We start from the raw sequence: 14,724 nt of genomic DNA, 5'->3' as shown, positions 1-14,724 counted from the left end.
CTCCATCCTCCCCCATCATCGAAGCCAACTCACCATCAAGTGTTGATCTATTGACAGCTCTGCCCCAGCTCTGCCCATGACCCATGGTGTCCCAGGGTGTCCTGGTGCCAAGTGCTCATGTAGACAACCTTATGCTTGAACATGGTGTCTGTTGTTCGTGACAGGCATAGAACAAAGCACACCTCAGTTTCAGTTCAGATGGGCTGTTCGTCTCAATCGCGCCTCTCCAGGTCTGACTGTTGGTGCCAACGTGAGCATTGAAGTCCTCCAACAGAACAAAGGAATCCCCAAGAGAGCATTCTCTAGTACTCTCTAGTACTCCCTGAACTTCACAAACAACAGACAGGAACCATCCCCTCACTTGAAGGCGGAGGGAAACTACCCTCTTATTCACTGGTTTCAACTCCAAAGTACAGTCCATGTACAACAACAAGAAGTGCCACCCCTGCCCGTTGCCTCTCAAAGTCTGCAACACCATAGTGGAATAAAATCCAGTACCTCTGGTTCTGGAGGACTGGTTCTTGAGCCTTTGCTGTGCATTGAGGTGAGTCTGACTATATCGAGCCTGAAGTCACGCACCAGCTCAGGCTCCTTCTCCACCAGACAGGTGACATTCCATGTATCAGGAGCTAGGTTCTGCAGCTGAGGATCGGACCGACAAGATCCCCGCTTTCGGCTGCCACACAGCTTACTCCGCAACTAACCCCTTTGGCCCCTCCCACGAGTGGTCAGCTCATTAGAAGGGGGTCTCATGTTGTCAGCTGTGCCCGACCGGGCCCCATAGGTGTAGGCCCAGCCATGAGACGCTAATCATTGTAACCAACATTCAGACAGACTCATGTAGTGCATTACTAACAAAACCACACTGAGTTATTTTGTTTGGGAACTAGATGCCACAGAATGCAAATGCAGCATGTGTATCATTCTCATTTGAATTTGCCAAATGAAAGTACCTAACAAGATACCCTAGTTTTGTGTAAATTAAGTATAGCGAGATTTAGTGGCTACTGACAATGATGGGAGTTGTCAGCTTGTTACATGCAATACTGTATGATAACCAAGACAGTGTATGAAAACCAAGACAAACTGGGGCTTTTGCAAACCGAGGTTCCACTGTATGGCTATATTTTATATTTGGGAACATATTGAAGGTTTTCCATGTACACTATGCATTCATAAACATAGAATATACTAGGCACTCATCAGGCATGCAACTATGAATTTCTGTATACAGATTAAAAAGTGTTCCTGCCCACTTTTTCACTATCTTAGTGTTTACTTAATTCACTTTTAAGACAATTTAATTTGTGCTCACTTTTCATAAAATTCTGTTAGTACTTTGTTGCAATATCATGATCATGTATCTGAAACACAATACAAACAAATGAAGTTAAAGCTAACAAACTAGAATGATTAACTTCCATATACCACAATGACTTTTGCCCCAAACTTGTTTCAAGCATACTTCATAGATCTCTCTTGTCATACACACTTTCATGGCTTGTCATGTTGCCATAGGCGCAGAAGCTGTTAGCCCTTCCGAAATGAGAAGCAGATCCGGTGGCCAAAAATCGTGTCCAAACAAAATGCAGCACGAACTGGTGGCCAGATCTGCAACAATGGCTCTGTCTATCTCTCGTGATGGGTGCAAAGCTGCTGCGCTGGCTGCCAAAACCACTTCAAATGGCGCCACTCTTCAGGCAGGGTCCTTTAGAATAGGTTGGAGCACCATTATGAGGCAGGGGCTTAACTATGAGTGCGACAAGCTTGCATAATTCCCACCAAAATCGAATCTACTTGACTTTAGGATCATATTATTAATTTGTAAATGGAAGAGAAGACTGATGAGCTGATGTGTTCCTACCAGAACTGCAGAAATGTGTTGAACTAGAGTGATAAAAGTCCTTGTGGATCTGTTTTTGTTGCAGGAACTTTCTTGACATATGGATGCTTTAAAAAAGGGGTGGGGGTGTAGCATGCAGCATTTGTATATGCGAAGTGTGTGTGGGAGGTGGAAAGTATACAAGCAGCCGGTGCTTGAGTGGACCTTTATGCAATAGCGCAAGTGAAGTGGGTATATTTTCTACATATGTTTAGCGTTGAATGTTAAATGAAGTGGTGTGTGTGTGTGTGTGCACTTGTAGTTCCAGTACAAGGCTCTGGAAAATGTAACAAAATTCTGTATTTTAGTATTTTATCGCTATTTCTCTGCATGTAGGGATTATGTGAAGTAATATTACCTACTTTTTGTGAGTTCTGATATCAGAACAATGCCTTTTGCATAGCTTGTTAAGCGATCTTTTGCCTACACCTGTGTTCATAATATGCTGCTGGATACTGCTCATTGTGAGTTAATCACATGTGCAAAAGTGCACTTCAGCCCCACACAAGAAGAGGCTACTCTAATGATGAACAGCCTGTGAACCTGCACATTGTGGGGGAAAACATGTTGACAGGAATTAATTTGCTTTGCATATTGAAGGCCTCCTAATTATCAATTGTTCGTTATGTATTACAGTAAACCGGCTGACCTTTAATTACAACTGCACCAATCAAAGTGGGGTTAATTCCAAGTGAGGATCAATTGGGCCCAATCATTTTTGCTGCTCTCCCACGGGTGATTACCCGTGGGAGTCGTGAATGTGTTTCTGCACTTATTACCTTGTGCATGTTTGAGACCACATTTTGCTTCTAAACCGAGGGTCCCAAAATCAATTGACTGGGGTTCTGCTGCAGGTGTCACAATGTGGGAGTTAGCCAGTGAGACAGTTTCCTTTCTATTCCATAGTTCCTGTTTCCATGCCCTTATTTTGTAGCCGCTTCCTTTGCTGTTCCTTTCTGTTTCTTTACTTTCTGGTTACACGCACCTTCTGCTAATTTTCAGTTGTGCACCTCTCCCCTTGTCATTCGGTTTGATCTGTTGCCTGATTTCTTGCTTTAATTATGATTAAAAGATATAAATTTTTACCTGCAATTGGGTCCTGCTGTCTGCATCCTGGGGACGCAGATCGTGGATCGCAACACAGACAAGCCCAAACGTGACGGTCGGCTGTATAATATGATGCCGAAGCTAGGCCTGTCACGATAATGGATAAACGATAAAAATAAACAGGTTGTAATAATGAGCCCTCAATAAATTGACATAAGTGTATGCTCTGATCTTTCTGTGGTACACAGGCTGGATGTGAGGGTTCACTCTGCATGTGTCTTTGTGCATTGGCTCTATATGAAATGAACACAAAAGAGCGTGAGCATCGTCTCAACTATTCGTGGAAGCGGGTCTACACTGAGTGCTAGCAGTTAGCAAGCAGACGAGAATATGAATGAAGGCACAAAAACGATAGTTTAGCCAAATGCCACAGTGTGAATGTGCAGCAGTCTTGCTTCCGACAGTAGATACTTACTGAATGCTTTTGATCCACGGGGTAAATATTAAACGAAACAGTGCAAAATGGCACACAATCAGCTCGTATGCACAGGAAGTGATGATGTGCCATTGTATTGTATTCAAGAGCTCAAGTATTGTGTTGTATTCAAGTACATGTTATGACGTAAACTCATGCAAGCATACCCATTATTTTACACAGCTCAAATATGACCCATACAATAGTTTAACAATAGACTACGTACATAACTGTGTGAGTGTAGGTTTTATTGAAGTGTTTTATTTTACAGAGACGATCTATATAGTGTAGTGTTGCTGGGGCGTGCTATTCGTTTCCCAGCATGCTTTGCTGTTTTTGTAAATGACTGGAAAGCACATCATTAGATCTCACATACACATTGTAGTTGGTTAATATTCTGCATTATACTTGCTAGTGCTTTGTCTGTTTTACCCACCTATTGTGTTGCTGTGTGTAGTTGTTTTGACACCACAACTCGGAATGGTGACGCTTCACTATAGCTAATATGGTATGCCTCCTCTAGATGCCACCATCCAGTGGCTCAAATGTGACAGTATACAATCATGACATGACATGGCACAATGACCTTCGAATAATAATCTGAATGAGAATTAATTTATTTTAAAAGTCAAAATTATCGAATGTCAGTCCATAATTAATAGCAGTTATCAACCAGCAAAATATGTTATTGTGACAAAAATGGCGAGTGGGCCACGGGTTTGAGACCCCTGTTCTAAACTTTGAATATTTGTCACTGTGTAACTTGGCGCTACCGCAGGAAGCATAACTCAAGCAAATGCGTACTTGACTCTCCTTACAGTGCAATCATGTCCCATCAAAGCTTGTAAGTTCATTGGGAGTATGGCAGTAAAGGTGAAATCAAATCTTATTCCTTCACTGAACAAAAGGGTTCAGTTAAAGTGTGTGTGAGGACCATTGACATTATAGTTCCCCATAAGAGCACATTTAGAAAGAAAGCTACAAGTTCTCCCCTGAGTGCATTTTGTGCTGAACAGCCAATAGTCTTTGAAAGCAAAGTACAATGGAGAGGGAGACAAAAGCTTCACTCCAAAGTTGGTCGTCCAAAAACAATGACAGCATGTCCTTGAGTTATAAATGTATAATATCCCTCAGGTGGCGCTGGAAGAAGGCAGCCTCTGATTGGCTTTGGTTATAAATCATTCATTACACTTCACATCAATAATGAATATTCCAACCAAGCCTGAATCCTTTATGTAAATACTGTCACACGTCGGAAGGTTACCATCGTAAACTTGCTTCGACAGGAGTTTTTGAACTTTTGATTGCCGGCTTAGGGGGGGCGCCATGTTTGTGCGCCTGTCTTCTTTTTGTTTTTTAATAAGCTGCCAAATAAGTGCCAGGGAATGTCACACAAGGGTGCAGTGAATATATAATGGAGTTCCTAAGCCGTCTTAGATATCTTAAGGGAGCGTGTGTATTTCAAAGGGAGGCAATCTGGTTGTTGCTGCAAAAGTCATACCAGTAGGGGTCAGCAGATTGCTCGGCCCTTCGCATTTTTAACCGGAAATGTAAAAAGTTTGGAAATGATAAGTCTTACTTTCAGGCTATGGAGGTAGTTTACATAAGCAAACCAACAGGCCTTTGCCGCATTCGTTCACATACAGTACAGTAAACTTCCCTTGTTTTCTATGTTCCCAATGGGATTTAGACCAGGGGAGCACGCAGGATGGTCCACAAGAGTGATGTTATTCTTCTGGGAGAAGTCCTTTGTCAGTCGGGTATCATGAATGGCATTGTTGTCCTGTTGAAAAACCTGGTCATTACCACACAGACAAGGTCCTTCAGTCATGAGAGATGACCAGTGCTATACAATAACAATCTGATTGTGTTCAAATAGAAAAGTGGTATAGTTGTTGGCAATAAATTGCTAACATTTTTTTTTCCCTCACCCGTTAAGATCCAACAGTGTCAAATGTAAATTCAAATTCAAATTTTTCACTGGTCGTAAAATTTTGACCTGTAAAACCGGTGAGTAAAATCATACACTTTTCCAAACACTGACTTTTCCATAACAACCTACATGCTTATGCTGTATTATTACTGATCTATGGCCGCACGGTGGACACGCCACTCAGCGTTTCTTTATGTTTTTTATTTTTTTAATTATTAACACTAATCTATATGTGAACACCGTCTTGATCCAGATTTTCCGCTCACTTTCTGGAAAAGCATCATTTTAATCTCCACTCTCCTTGATATCTTGATCCCGCTGAACTTTGCCAAAACACAATTGAAGCTGCTGATCGTTTTCAGGGTGGCGAGATGAGATTTTATTGATTCATATTAGGCTCACCGCGGCTGTTTGTGTAGCCGAGCTGCTTTCATCTCTCACTCCGATTGCCGTCGCCACTCCAACTTTCCTGATGGGCATGGAGTTGGCAGCGTCGTATCCCATAAAATTGTGCAGCCAGCGATAATACGGGAGAGCCGGAGTGCAAGAGCGCCACTTTTTGTCATGTTAATGTGACCGCATGTGACGCTTTGCAAATAGGATTTACTGTACAGGGCTTCAATGAAATGGAATTGCAGTCTCATAAAATGTACTTTTAAAGAAATTGTGTGAGGAACTCTTGGCAGTAAATTAAACTCCTCTGGCAGGATTAGATGGAAGCCGGGCAGGCGAATGAGAATGTGGGACAAGTGGAGAGCTCCTGTTTGCAGAGGTCATGGCTATGCTGTAATTCTACACCTCTGCATTTGAGCTTTTACTGCACACTTTACTTTTTATGAGACAATTGTCCAAAAGGGTGACGTGACATAAAGGTGGAATGTTGCAATCGGGGGGCAGACAATGTGCACATATTGGATTCTTTTGTAAAATCTTGCAGGGACAGAGAACTTTCCTTTTTATGCCTTGCGACGAAACCATTAGCTTTGGCTCTTATGGAGAAAGTTGCACCGCTGGTGAAGAACATTTTGAAAAGTTGAAGAGCAATTTCAGGAGGATTGTGCACATTGCAACCTTCGCTCATTAGTCCACATGCACAGTGGAAGCTCAGCTGGCCTAAGTCCATGCAGAAGTCATCTGGGACCTGAACATTGCATCAGTCACTGACATTTGACTGCACCTCAAGAGTTTCCACACTCTGCCTTCTAAAAAGCCTTCCCTCTATCAAGCCCTAAATCCCAGAATCCCAGCACTGTGAGTGTGTGGAAAGCCCTCAGTAGATATCCAGCTGTGGCTGCTGATAGGAGCTTGGATGAACTTTTAACAAGCTTGCAAAAGATGCATTCCTTTTTCCTCCAAAAAGGGGTCCGTAATCTCTCCAACGCTTCTGGCACTGGTTGACGGTGCAGTCCCTGGAATAAAGTGCAATTCCTACAGACTGTCGATACTCACTTGGCCGTGTCTCCCGTATTGTCTCAGATCTGTTTACATTGGGGGTAAGTAAAAGCCAGTTAATTTGGACTCTGAATGGCGCCATGATGATGCATCTAATATCGAGCTATGCACTGTTTTCTTTAAACTGCCTCATGAATATTGAAAAGTAGCCTTGCCTTCTTCTGTTTCTCAAGTAATCTTGGGGATTACAACTTTTAACAACTTTACAACTTTAAATGTTGTCACATGGGCTTAGTGACAATACTGTTGTTGTACATGTGAGGCCTGAAGCTTTTCTCAGCATACTTCAGATAGATACTTGAATAGTCAGGGCCAAAGGCATGTGGTGACATCTATGGCTGGTGAGGCACTGACACACTGAGTTTTTTCATGTTAATACAGGTTGCTGATCCAGAGGACAACAACAAAAAGAATATTATCATTGCCTCCATATTTGTTTTCAAATACTTTCTATTGAAGGACGGCAGTGACACACCTGTCAGCTTAGTGTGTCATTTCTCTGTATTATATTGTCTCATGATCTAGAATAATGATGTCACACTTACATTAAAGGCATTAAACAGGCTGCAGAAACTCATGGTGTATAATCAATGTTTCTGCAACATTATATTATTGATGACATGCTGTCTAACAGAAAGTGGTAGGCGCCATGACCCAACTCAGTGTGCTCTCACTGCCTGCACTCAGACATTGGGCTGGTCTTGCACACTAAGTCAAGAGAACATGCTCATTGGAGCCTCATCTTAGGTTTCTGTTCTGTATTTGATCAGAAAATGTGCAAATTAGGGCTGTTTTGACAAAGGATTTTCATAGTTGAATCGGATTCATTACATTTTGTCCATAGTCGACAAACTGATTTTTTTGGGTGGTCCTTACAAATAAACAGGTCTCATTTGCAACATGTTCTAAGTAAAAAAAAAATGGCTCAAGTACACAAATAAACATATCCGAAAAAATCAAATCATCGAATAGTCGCCAATTTCAAGACACCTCTAAGTGCAAACCCAGCAAGTTTGACTTGAAAATGTTAAAATTAATATTTCTATGCAGGCAGGTTGCACAATCCACATTCGGCACTGGTTTGTTTATTTTATTTCTGTAATGAGCACCCATGTGTGTTTCCCCGAGGTGTTTCCCTGAGGCAACAGGCGAGTGTGTCCAAGCTTTGCCTTGTTGGCTTTTGTTGGGGTTGGGTTCCATTGCTAACAGGCTTTCACCTTCATCAAAGGTGGAGCTCTTCAACTGCTCACCTGCGTGGAGGATACTTCACCTATGTTTACTGCTTGTATTTAATTACAGAATGAAAAAAAATCTTGTTGTTTACTTTTATTGTGCACCCCTACTCATTAAATATAGTGATATATATTGTCAACACAGATCTCTTCTACGCATCATGTGTTACGAAGCATAGTTGGTCGCCACAGTACCATTACTAATGAAGCAAGACATCCACTTAACCCTTTATCTTCCAACATGTTGTCATCGATATGCCTGAAATTCATTTCTGCTACTAACTTGTTGTATTAGTTACTAATTTCCACTGGTTATTGCTGGTGCCTGTAAAGTTGGTACTCAGTTAAATGTAGTGAGCAAATATTGCAGGTCAGTGATGAAGAGTTTGGCCAAGTCTGACAAATCTTAAGTAACTTTGATCAAATGTAGAATTACTAGCTTCTGCTTTGACATTAACATGGTGGCTCCTGTTCAACTCGAATGGGAAAAAAAGAGCCACATGTCATGCATGATAGATGCTGGGAACACAGAGGTAGGTTGGATATGCTGTATATTATCATTAGTGATAGTCACAGGTTGTCCTAGTCTCACAAGACAACTTTTCTCTAAATGAGAATCTTTTGAGATCTCTTGATACTTCCATGTTTTAGTCCTCTACATTGGATACCTGTCTTACTAGCCTTTAAAGTCACAGGTTTTGTTGTTTTTATGTTCACTTCACTAATACGAACCGTTCCCTTCCTCTGTGCCATTTCATGCATCATTTCTCTGTTTAATTGCAACTGGCTGAAGCCGTCTTCGTCTTTTCCCTCCCACAGCTCAGCATTCCTGCAGTCCAACGGTGGCAAAGCCATAGAGCTATTTAATCAGCACCCTCCCTGTGGTAGAACGGACCAGGCATGGCAGGGCTGGGCCCAGCAGGACTGTATTGGCACTCCATCATGCAAACACCACTCTCTGGAAAGTGGCCAAACATCAGTGCCTGGGATGATAAAACAAAACATGGCAGCTCTGTTGATTTCAACTTGGCTGAGTGAGAAATATGACTGACTGAAATAAAACAGTGTGTCGCCCAACAACTGACAAGAATATGACTTGCTGGGCTGTTGACACATCCATCTACAACATGTTTCTACCTGAATATCCATTATGTTCACTGAATGAAATGCCTGCAGAATGACTGGTGAGTTCCTTTATAGTATTAACCCAAACAGAGTGTTGCAACACCAAATGGTTCAAGTCTTCTCTGACGAGTCCTTTTCACAATGGTGACTCTCCACTCCTTGCCTGCAGGACCATTTGAAAATCAGCATGGAACCAGGCTGCATAGCAGAAAAGAAAAGAAAAAGAAAAAGAAAAGAAAAGAAAAGAAAAGAAAAGAAAAGAAAAGAAAAGACTACTGTGGTTATTAATCCATTCCAGAAAGCAAAAAACCTGTCACAATGTGGGCGTCACCCTATCGTGACAGCTCCTTTAGTTTCCTTCCTTGCCTCTGTTCCGGTTTTCATGCCCTTATTTTGGTAACTACTTCCTTTCTTGTTCCCTTCCATTTTCTCTCTGACTCATTTCACACACCTGTCTCTAATTTCCACACTCCCTATTTAGTTCAGGTGTGTGCTCTTTCGTTTGTGGCTTCATTGTCTTTGTGTTTGGTTTGCCTGTAGTTGCTGTCTACATAGCTTAAGCACCATTAAACAATGGCCAAACTGAAGCTGGACCCACAGCTGTAGCTGTGAGAGACAGGGTGACTGACAAACTGTTGGGAGTGTAATACCAAAACAAGGCTGAAATCATTAGCTAGTTGGCCAGTGTTACTGGAACATCAGAACAAATGTTTCTTCCTCTGTGTTGGATGTGTAGAAATGTAATCATGTTCGCCGAAGTGTACACTACACGCACAAAGCTGTTTCATCCTGGCCATTTTGGTTTCCACCTTATAGCCAATACTGATGCTGATAGCTGTTTTATGCTGGATTTAGCTTTGTTTACGTCACACCTTGCTCCACTATTACATGCAGGCTATGGGATCTGTGCTGGAAGAGAGAAGGCCGCCGCTTTAAGCATAGCAAGGTAATGTAAGGTAGTGTCTTATCAATGTAACGTTATTGACCAGAATACTACATATGACTTTCAATATTTAATAAGGAGAGGTGTCCCCTTCTGTGCTGGTGACTTCTTGTTTTTGTTGTTGTTGTTGTTTTGTTTTCTTCTATTATCCTTCTGTACTGCTTCTTTGCTGACCTTAGCTGGACTCTTAGCCCTTTCCAGGGCTTGTTGTTGGCACTTTTGGGGGAATTTTGCCCATCATCCACAATGAACACATATGTCTTTCTCTTTTCTGTTCAGTCTAAAAATATACAAACAGCTAAGAAGCTGCAGCTAAGAATGTATGTAATGTAAATAACCTATTTAGCCTATAAAGCCTTCTGAAAAAAATTCAAAAACGCACCAACAGTGCTCAATTTACATATACTGTGACATGCATATTAAACAAGCTCCAGAGACATTGGTATTCTTATTTTTAATAACATTACTATATCTAAGAATTAGGGTTGCTTCGATCATTCGGCCACAGATATGTATTGGCTGATATCAGTGAAAAGACGGAGCTGTCTCTGTTTAGCTGTTTTTATATGTTTGGAACGCACAGAAATAAAAGAAAGACATACATTCAGATGACAACTGAATGTTGCCCTTCGGGCGACCAATCAAATCAAACAACGTCTCTAAGTGCAGAAGAACTTACGATGTCAGCCTATCATCCATCCCCATTACTTGATTGACATACAGGACAACCAGTCAGATGACAACTGAATTTTGACCTTTAGGTCACCGCTCATGCGTAAACAACGATGCAAAGTGCTAAGCTAGTCGGTGAATTGCAAGATTTTAAGCCCTCGCTAAAGTTTATGGTCACTAAAATGAGTGAAGGAGCTGGACCAAGTAAAAAGGCAAAAACTGGACCAAGTAAAAAGGCAAAAAACACATCACTTCCATACGGATATGGAATATTATACGGATATTATGATACGGATATTATCCATGACTGATAAACATTTGGAAGTGTGCTTCAGGCTGGCTATCAGCAGCTACTGTCCGGACTATGCATCCCTGGCTGGTTCAATTCAGTGCAAGTCATCAAAGTAAACTCAGGTAATTACAAAAAATTTTAATAGTTAATTATGTGTGTTTTGCAATATTGGCTCATTTGGTTATGTAAGGTACATCAACATACATTGTACGTACAAATAATCCTCAATACATTTGAAAATAAATAGATGTTTTGCATTTTTGTAGTGGGTAGATCATTTTGACTCGGTCATTTTAAAAGTAGCTCGCATGCTGAAAAAGTGTGAGCACCCCTGCTTTAAGGGCTCTATCTGCATCACACACACACGCAATCCACTGAGGTATCCAGAGTAATTATCAGGCTGTTAATGATTGCCGTGCATCAGTAGAGCTGCAACCATTCATTACAACAGGCTTCTTCAGGCCCCTACCAGTCCCATGGGGCTGCTTATCACATACCACACCACTTGACGAGCTTAATGCAGGCAGTTAAGGGAAAAATAGGAATGCATGTGCACCATTGTGACAGGCATATACCATGTTTTAAAAGCTGACTTTGCCCTATAAATGATCATAAAGACACCTCTTAGCCGCAGTAGTCCAGTCACATGGTCGTTCTACGTGGACAACACAGTCGACACCGAGCTACAAGTTGTACAATTAATTCAAACTAGCCGACTTGTTGCCATATTTTCTATGGCAGACCAGAGGTGGTAGTTAAAGGCAAGAAAAGACAGGTTTATTTTTATAGTACCATTCAGTCACGAGGCAATTCAAAGTGCTTGAGAGTAGCAGTAAAACAGCACTTAAAAAACAAACCAAAGGCAGGCAAATGAACAGAGATTAAAAACATGTAATGTGCTGAATATATGGGCAAGAGGCGATAAACAGCAATACCGTAAGCCTCAATTCAAATTACGTCCATTATTTTTGAAGTATTTTCTTATTATATCTTGTTGACATGAGAGCTTGGGTTTAATTAGTGCAATCTTTTAGATGTATGACTAACGGGGATTCTCCCTCATCCTATTATAAAGATAGAAATGTGTCAGCTAAAAAAAAAAAGCTAGCTATGGTAGTTCAGGAAGCAGTTTCTTTTTTGTAATGCAGAGGAATGATGCATCCTATGTGGGTTTTGCCCTTGTAGCCTTGTCTTGGACACCTTCGTGCCTAGTTCCATATTTGGTTATGGAATTCTATTTGTGCTGGGTGGCTCATAATCTTCTTCGCTCTCCTTACTGTCATCTACTCTCTTGCCAGTGTAGTCAGGTCTTAGTCAGGTCATTTGCCAGATGCAGTTTGACCTAGGAACTGGTCAGTAGTCTTTGATGATCGGATACTTACTGGATACAGGAATTTGTGAAGTAACAATAAAAAAAGAGCCATTGCACACAAGGTCTTGGTTCTGCTTGTGTGCTAGAAGCTCAGCATGTGGTCACGGAGGTCCACACCACCTTGGTTGGCATTATACTTTCTTAGAACTGCAGGTATTTTCACTTTCTCCAGCAGTCTAGTGAAGACATCTTCGTGACCTTTCCCATGTGCGGTAGAAGCCATCATATCCGGCTTGTCGTCATACCATTTTGTAATCCCCAACTCAGTTCCTCTGATAACCAACATCACTGATGCTCCCTTTCCTTTTCTTTTCAGTCGATTGTCATCAGGCAACCGCCAAGGCTTTTGGACAGGGTCTTTGGTTATGGTTCCAGTTAATGGAGGCCCTTGGCTTGCAATTCACCCAGGGGGTTAATTGATGTGAAGCTGTGGTCGAAGTACAGGCGAGTTCCTGTGGGAACAGTTTCAACCATGCTGCTGCCCCAATTCCCAACCTTTGATCAGCAAATATATCCTTCCCTTGGTAAACTTCAAAGTCCAGCATCAGACCATCTGGAGAAGCAAGGCCAAATATCTTTAAGCCTGTAGGGTATGGCTTGCCTGGAACAAATTGTCTGAAGGGACAGCGGCTTGTAAAAGGGATCAATTTGCTCATTGATAGAGACTCTTCCTGGTTTTGGCACGCTGAGGGAGCCTTGCTTCGTCAGTCCTGAAGAGACCTGACTCTGCAAAGAAGGCCTTTCTTCTTTGGTTCCACTGTTACATCCAGGTCATTGGCGATTTTAGTGAGTTCTTCAATTTGAGGATCCTTTCCCTTAAAATACCTTAAAATAATGTAAAAATTTAGCCAAACCCATTTTGGTTAAACCACGCCCACTTCCAGGTTATGCCCTGCTTGCTCCTAGTACAGGTACAGATAGCGGTGTACTTACTCATCCCAAATGTTAAGTTTGAAATTGACATGGATTGACAGGAGTTGCTATACTATTTATAATTACTCGCTATATGTGTACTGTGTATGTGTGTAAGTGATCTGTCAAGCTTTAATTATTTTTTTAATGATCTGTGTGAAGTTGGTGATTCATGCAAGCATACGATTATGGCAAATAGGGAAATCATCTGTCAGCATTTTTCACTGTATTTTTGTAAAAAAAAAATAGTTTTCCAAGTGACTTTATGACACAAAACTACATTTACATGCAAAAATGGCTTTTTAAAAGTAAATTTTACAATAAAATAATATTAAATAAGAATATTATATTTCCATTACATGCATTTACATAAAATTCCATGTGGTTGACAAAATTGTTTTTAAAAATGTGTCTCTTAAAAAAATTGCTTCATCGCTTCTGAATGTTTGCAGTCGCAAACAGAGAAGAACAATATGAAATAAATAAGGAGCAAAAACCATGCCGCACCCATTATCATTGTTCATTTCACCAACAGAAAATTCAAAACTGCACTAAAAAAGTACAAGGTACAAATGTATACATTAATGTGCATCTAAGAAAACATGCCACTTGAGAAAGCAGGGACTGATTCAAGGTACCTGAAATGCAAAATCTACATCCAGCTAAATGGAGGACCAAAAGAGGCCAGAGTGCTTGTTGTCAAATATATAAAGGATCTGGATAAATATTAAAGATCACATCACCATGACAACAAGGAAAATGGAGGATGCAACTAACAAACACAGAACGATGCAGCTGGAGGGATAGCATTCAATAACATTTGACATCACTACTATGTTTCAAGGGCCTGCTCAACAAGATGTATTGGATTAGGAACCCAATTTATTTTTTACTTTCAATGACATTCACAATAAAACACGAAAGGCTGCAGGACAGTTGAAATGGAAACCTGATGACTGGACAGGAGAGGTTAATTACATTTTTTTCCTATATTAGAAGCAATTGCTTTTATTACCTGGAAAAAGTTAAAGCAATGACATTAAACCCCGCAATATCAATTATATATATATCTACAGAAGAAGTATGCATGCAGACTACAACAACATCGGAGTTGATTCAATGAACCCTTCAAAGTAAACACAATCTCAGAAACTTGGAATGATGCTGAGAAAGGCATCAATTATGAGATGGGAGGATATGAAGCGAACTACATCAAGATCGTCAATCATGTGGAATTAATGGATTAATGGAATTAAATCATGTGGAATATTAGCTTGTCTTGTTGTGGTAGCAGCCAGCAGATGAAATTCAAGCACAACTAGTTGGCTGCCTAAATGCACTAATTTGTTAGTGCACGAAAACATACACTTTATCAAAAATATACATT

General features: G+C 40.9%; 1 protein-coding gene across 1 annotated transcript in view; it reads left to right on the top strand.

Moving 5' to 3' along the window:
• arap2 (ArfGAP with RhoGAP domain, ankyrin repeat and PH domain 2) overlaps positions 1-10,343 on the top strand; it is a 131,583-nt gene extending 121,240 nt beyond the window's left edge. The window contains exons 37-38 of the transcript XR_009129175.1: positions 8,841-9,205; positions 9,316-10,343. The gene's annotated coding sequence lies outside the window, so the exon portion shown is untranslated. The remainder of the gene's footprint in view (positions 1-8,840; positions 9,206-9,315) is intronic.
• Positions 10,344-14,724: the final 4,381 nt, after the last annotated feature.

Source organism: Doryrhamphus excisus, chromosome 3 (assembly GCF_030265055.1).
Source record: "Doryrhamphus excisus isolate RoL2022-K1 chromosome 3, RoL_Dexc_1.0, whole genome shotgun sequence".
Taxonomy (NCBI): domain Eukaryota; kingdom Metazoa; phylum Chordata; class Actinopteri; order Syngnathiformes; family Syngnathidae; genus Doryrhamphus; species Doryrhamphus excisus.
Note: the sequence above shows the minus strand (reverse complement) of the source record. Positions and strands in the feature narration are given on the sequence as shown.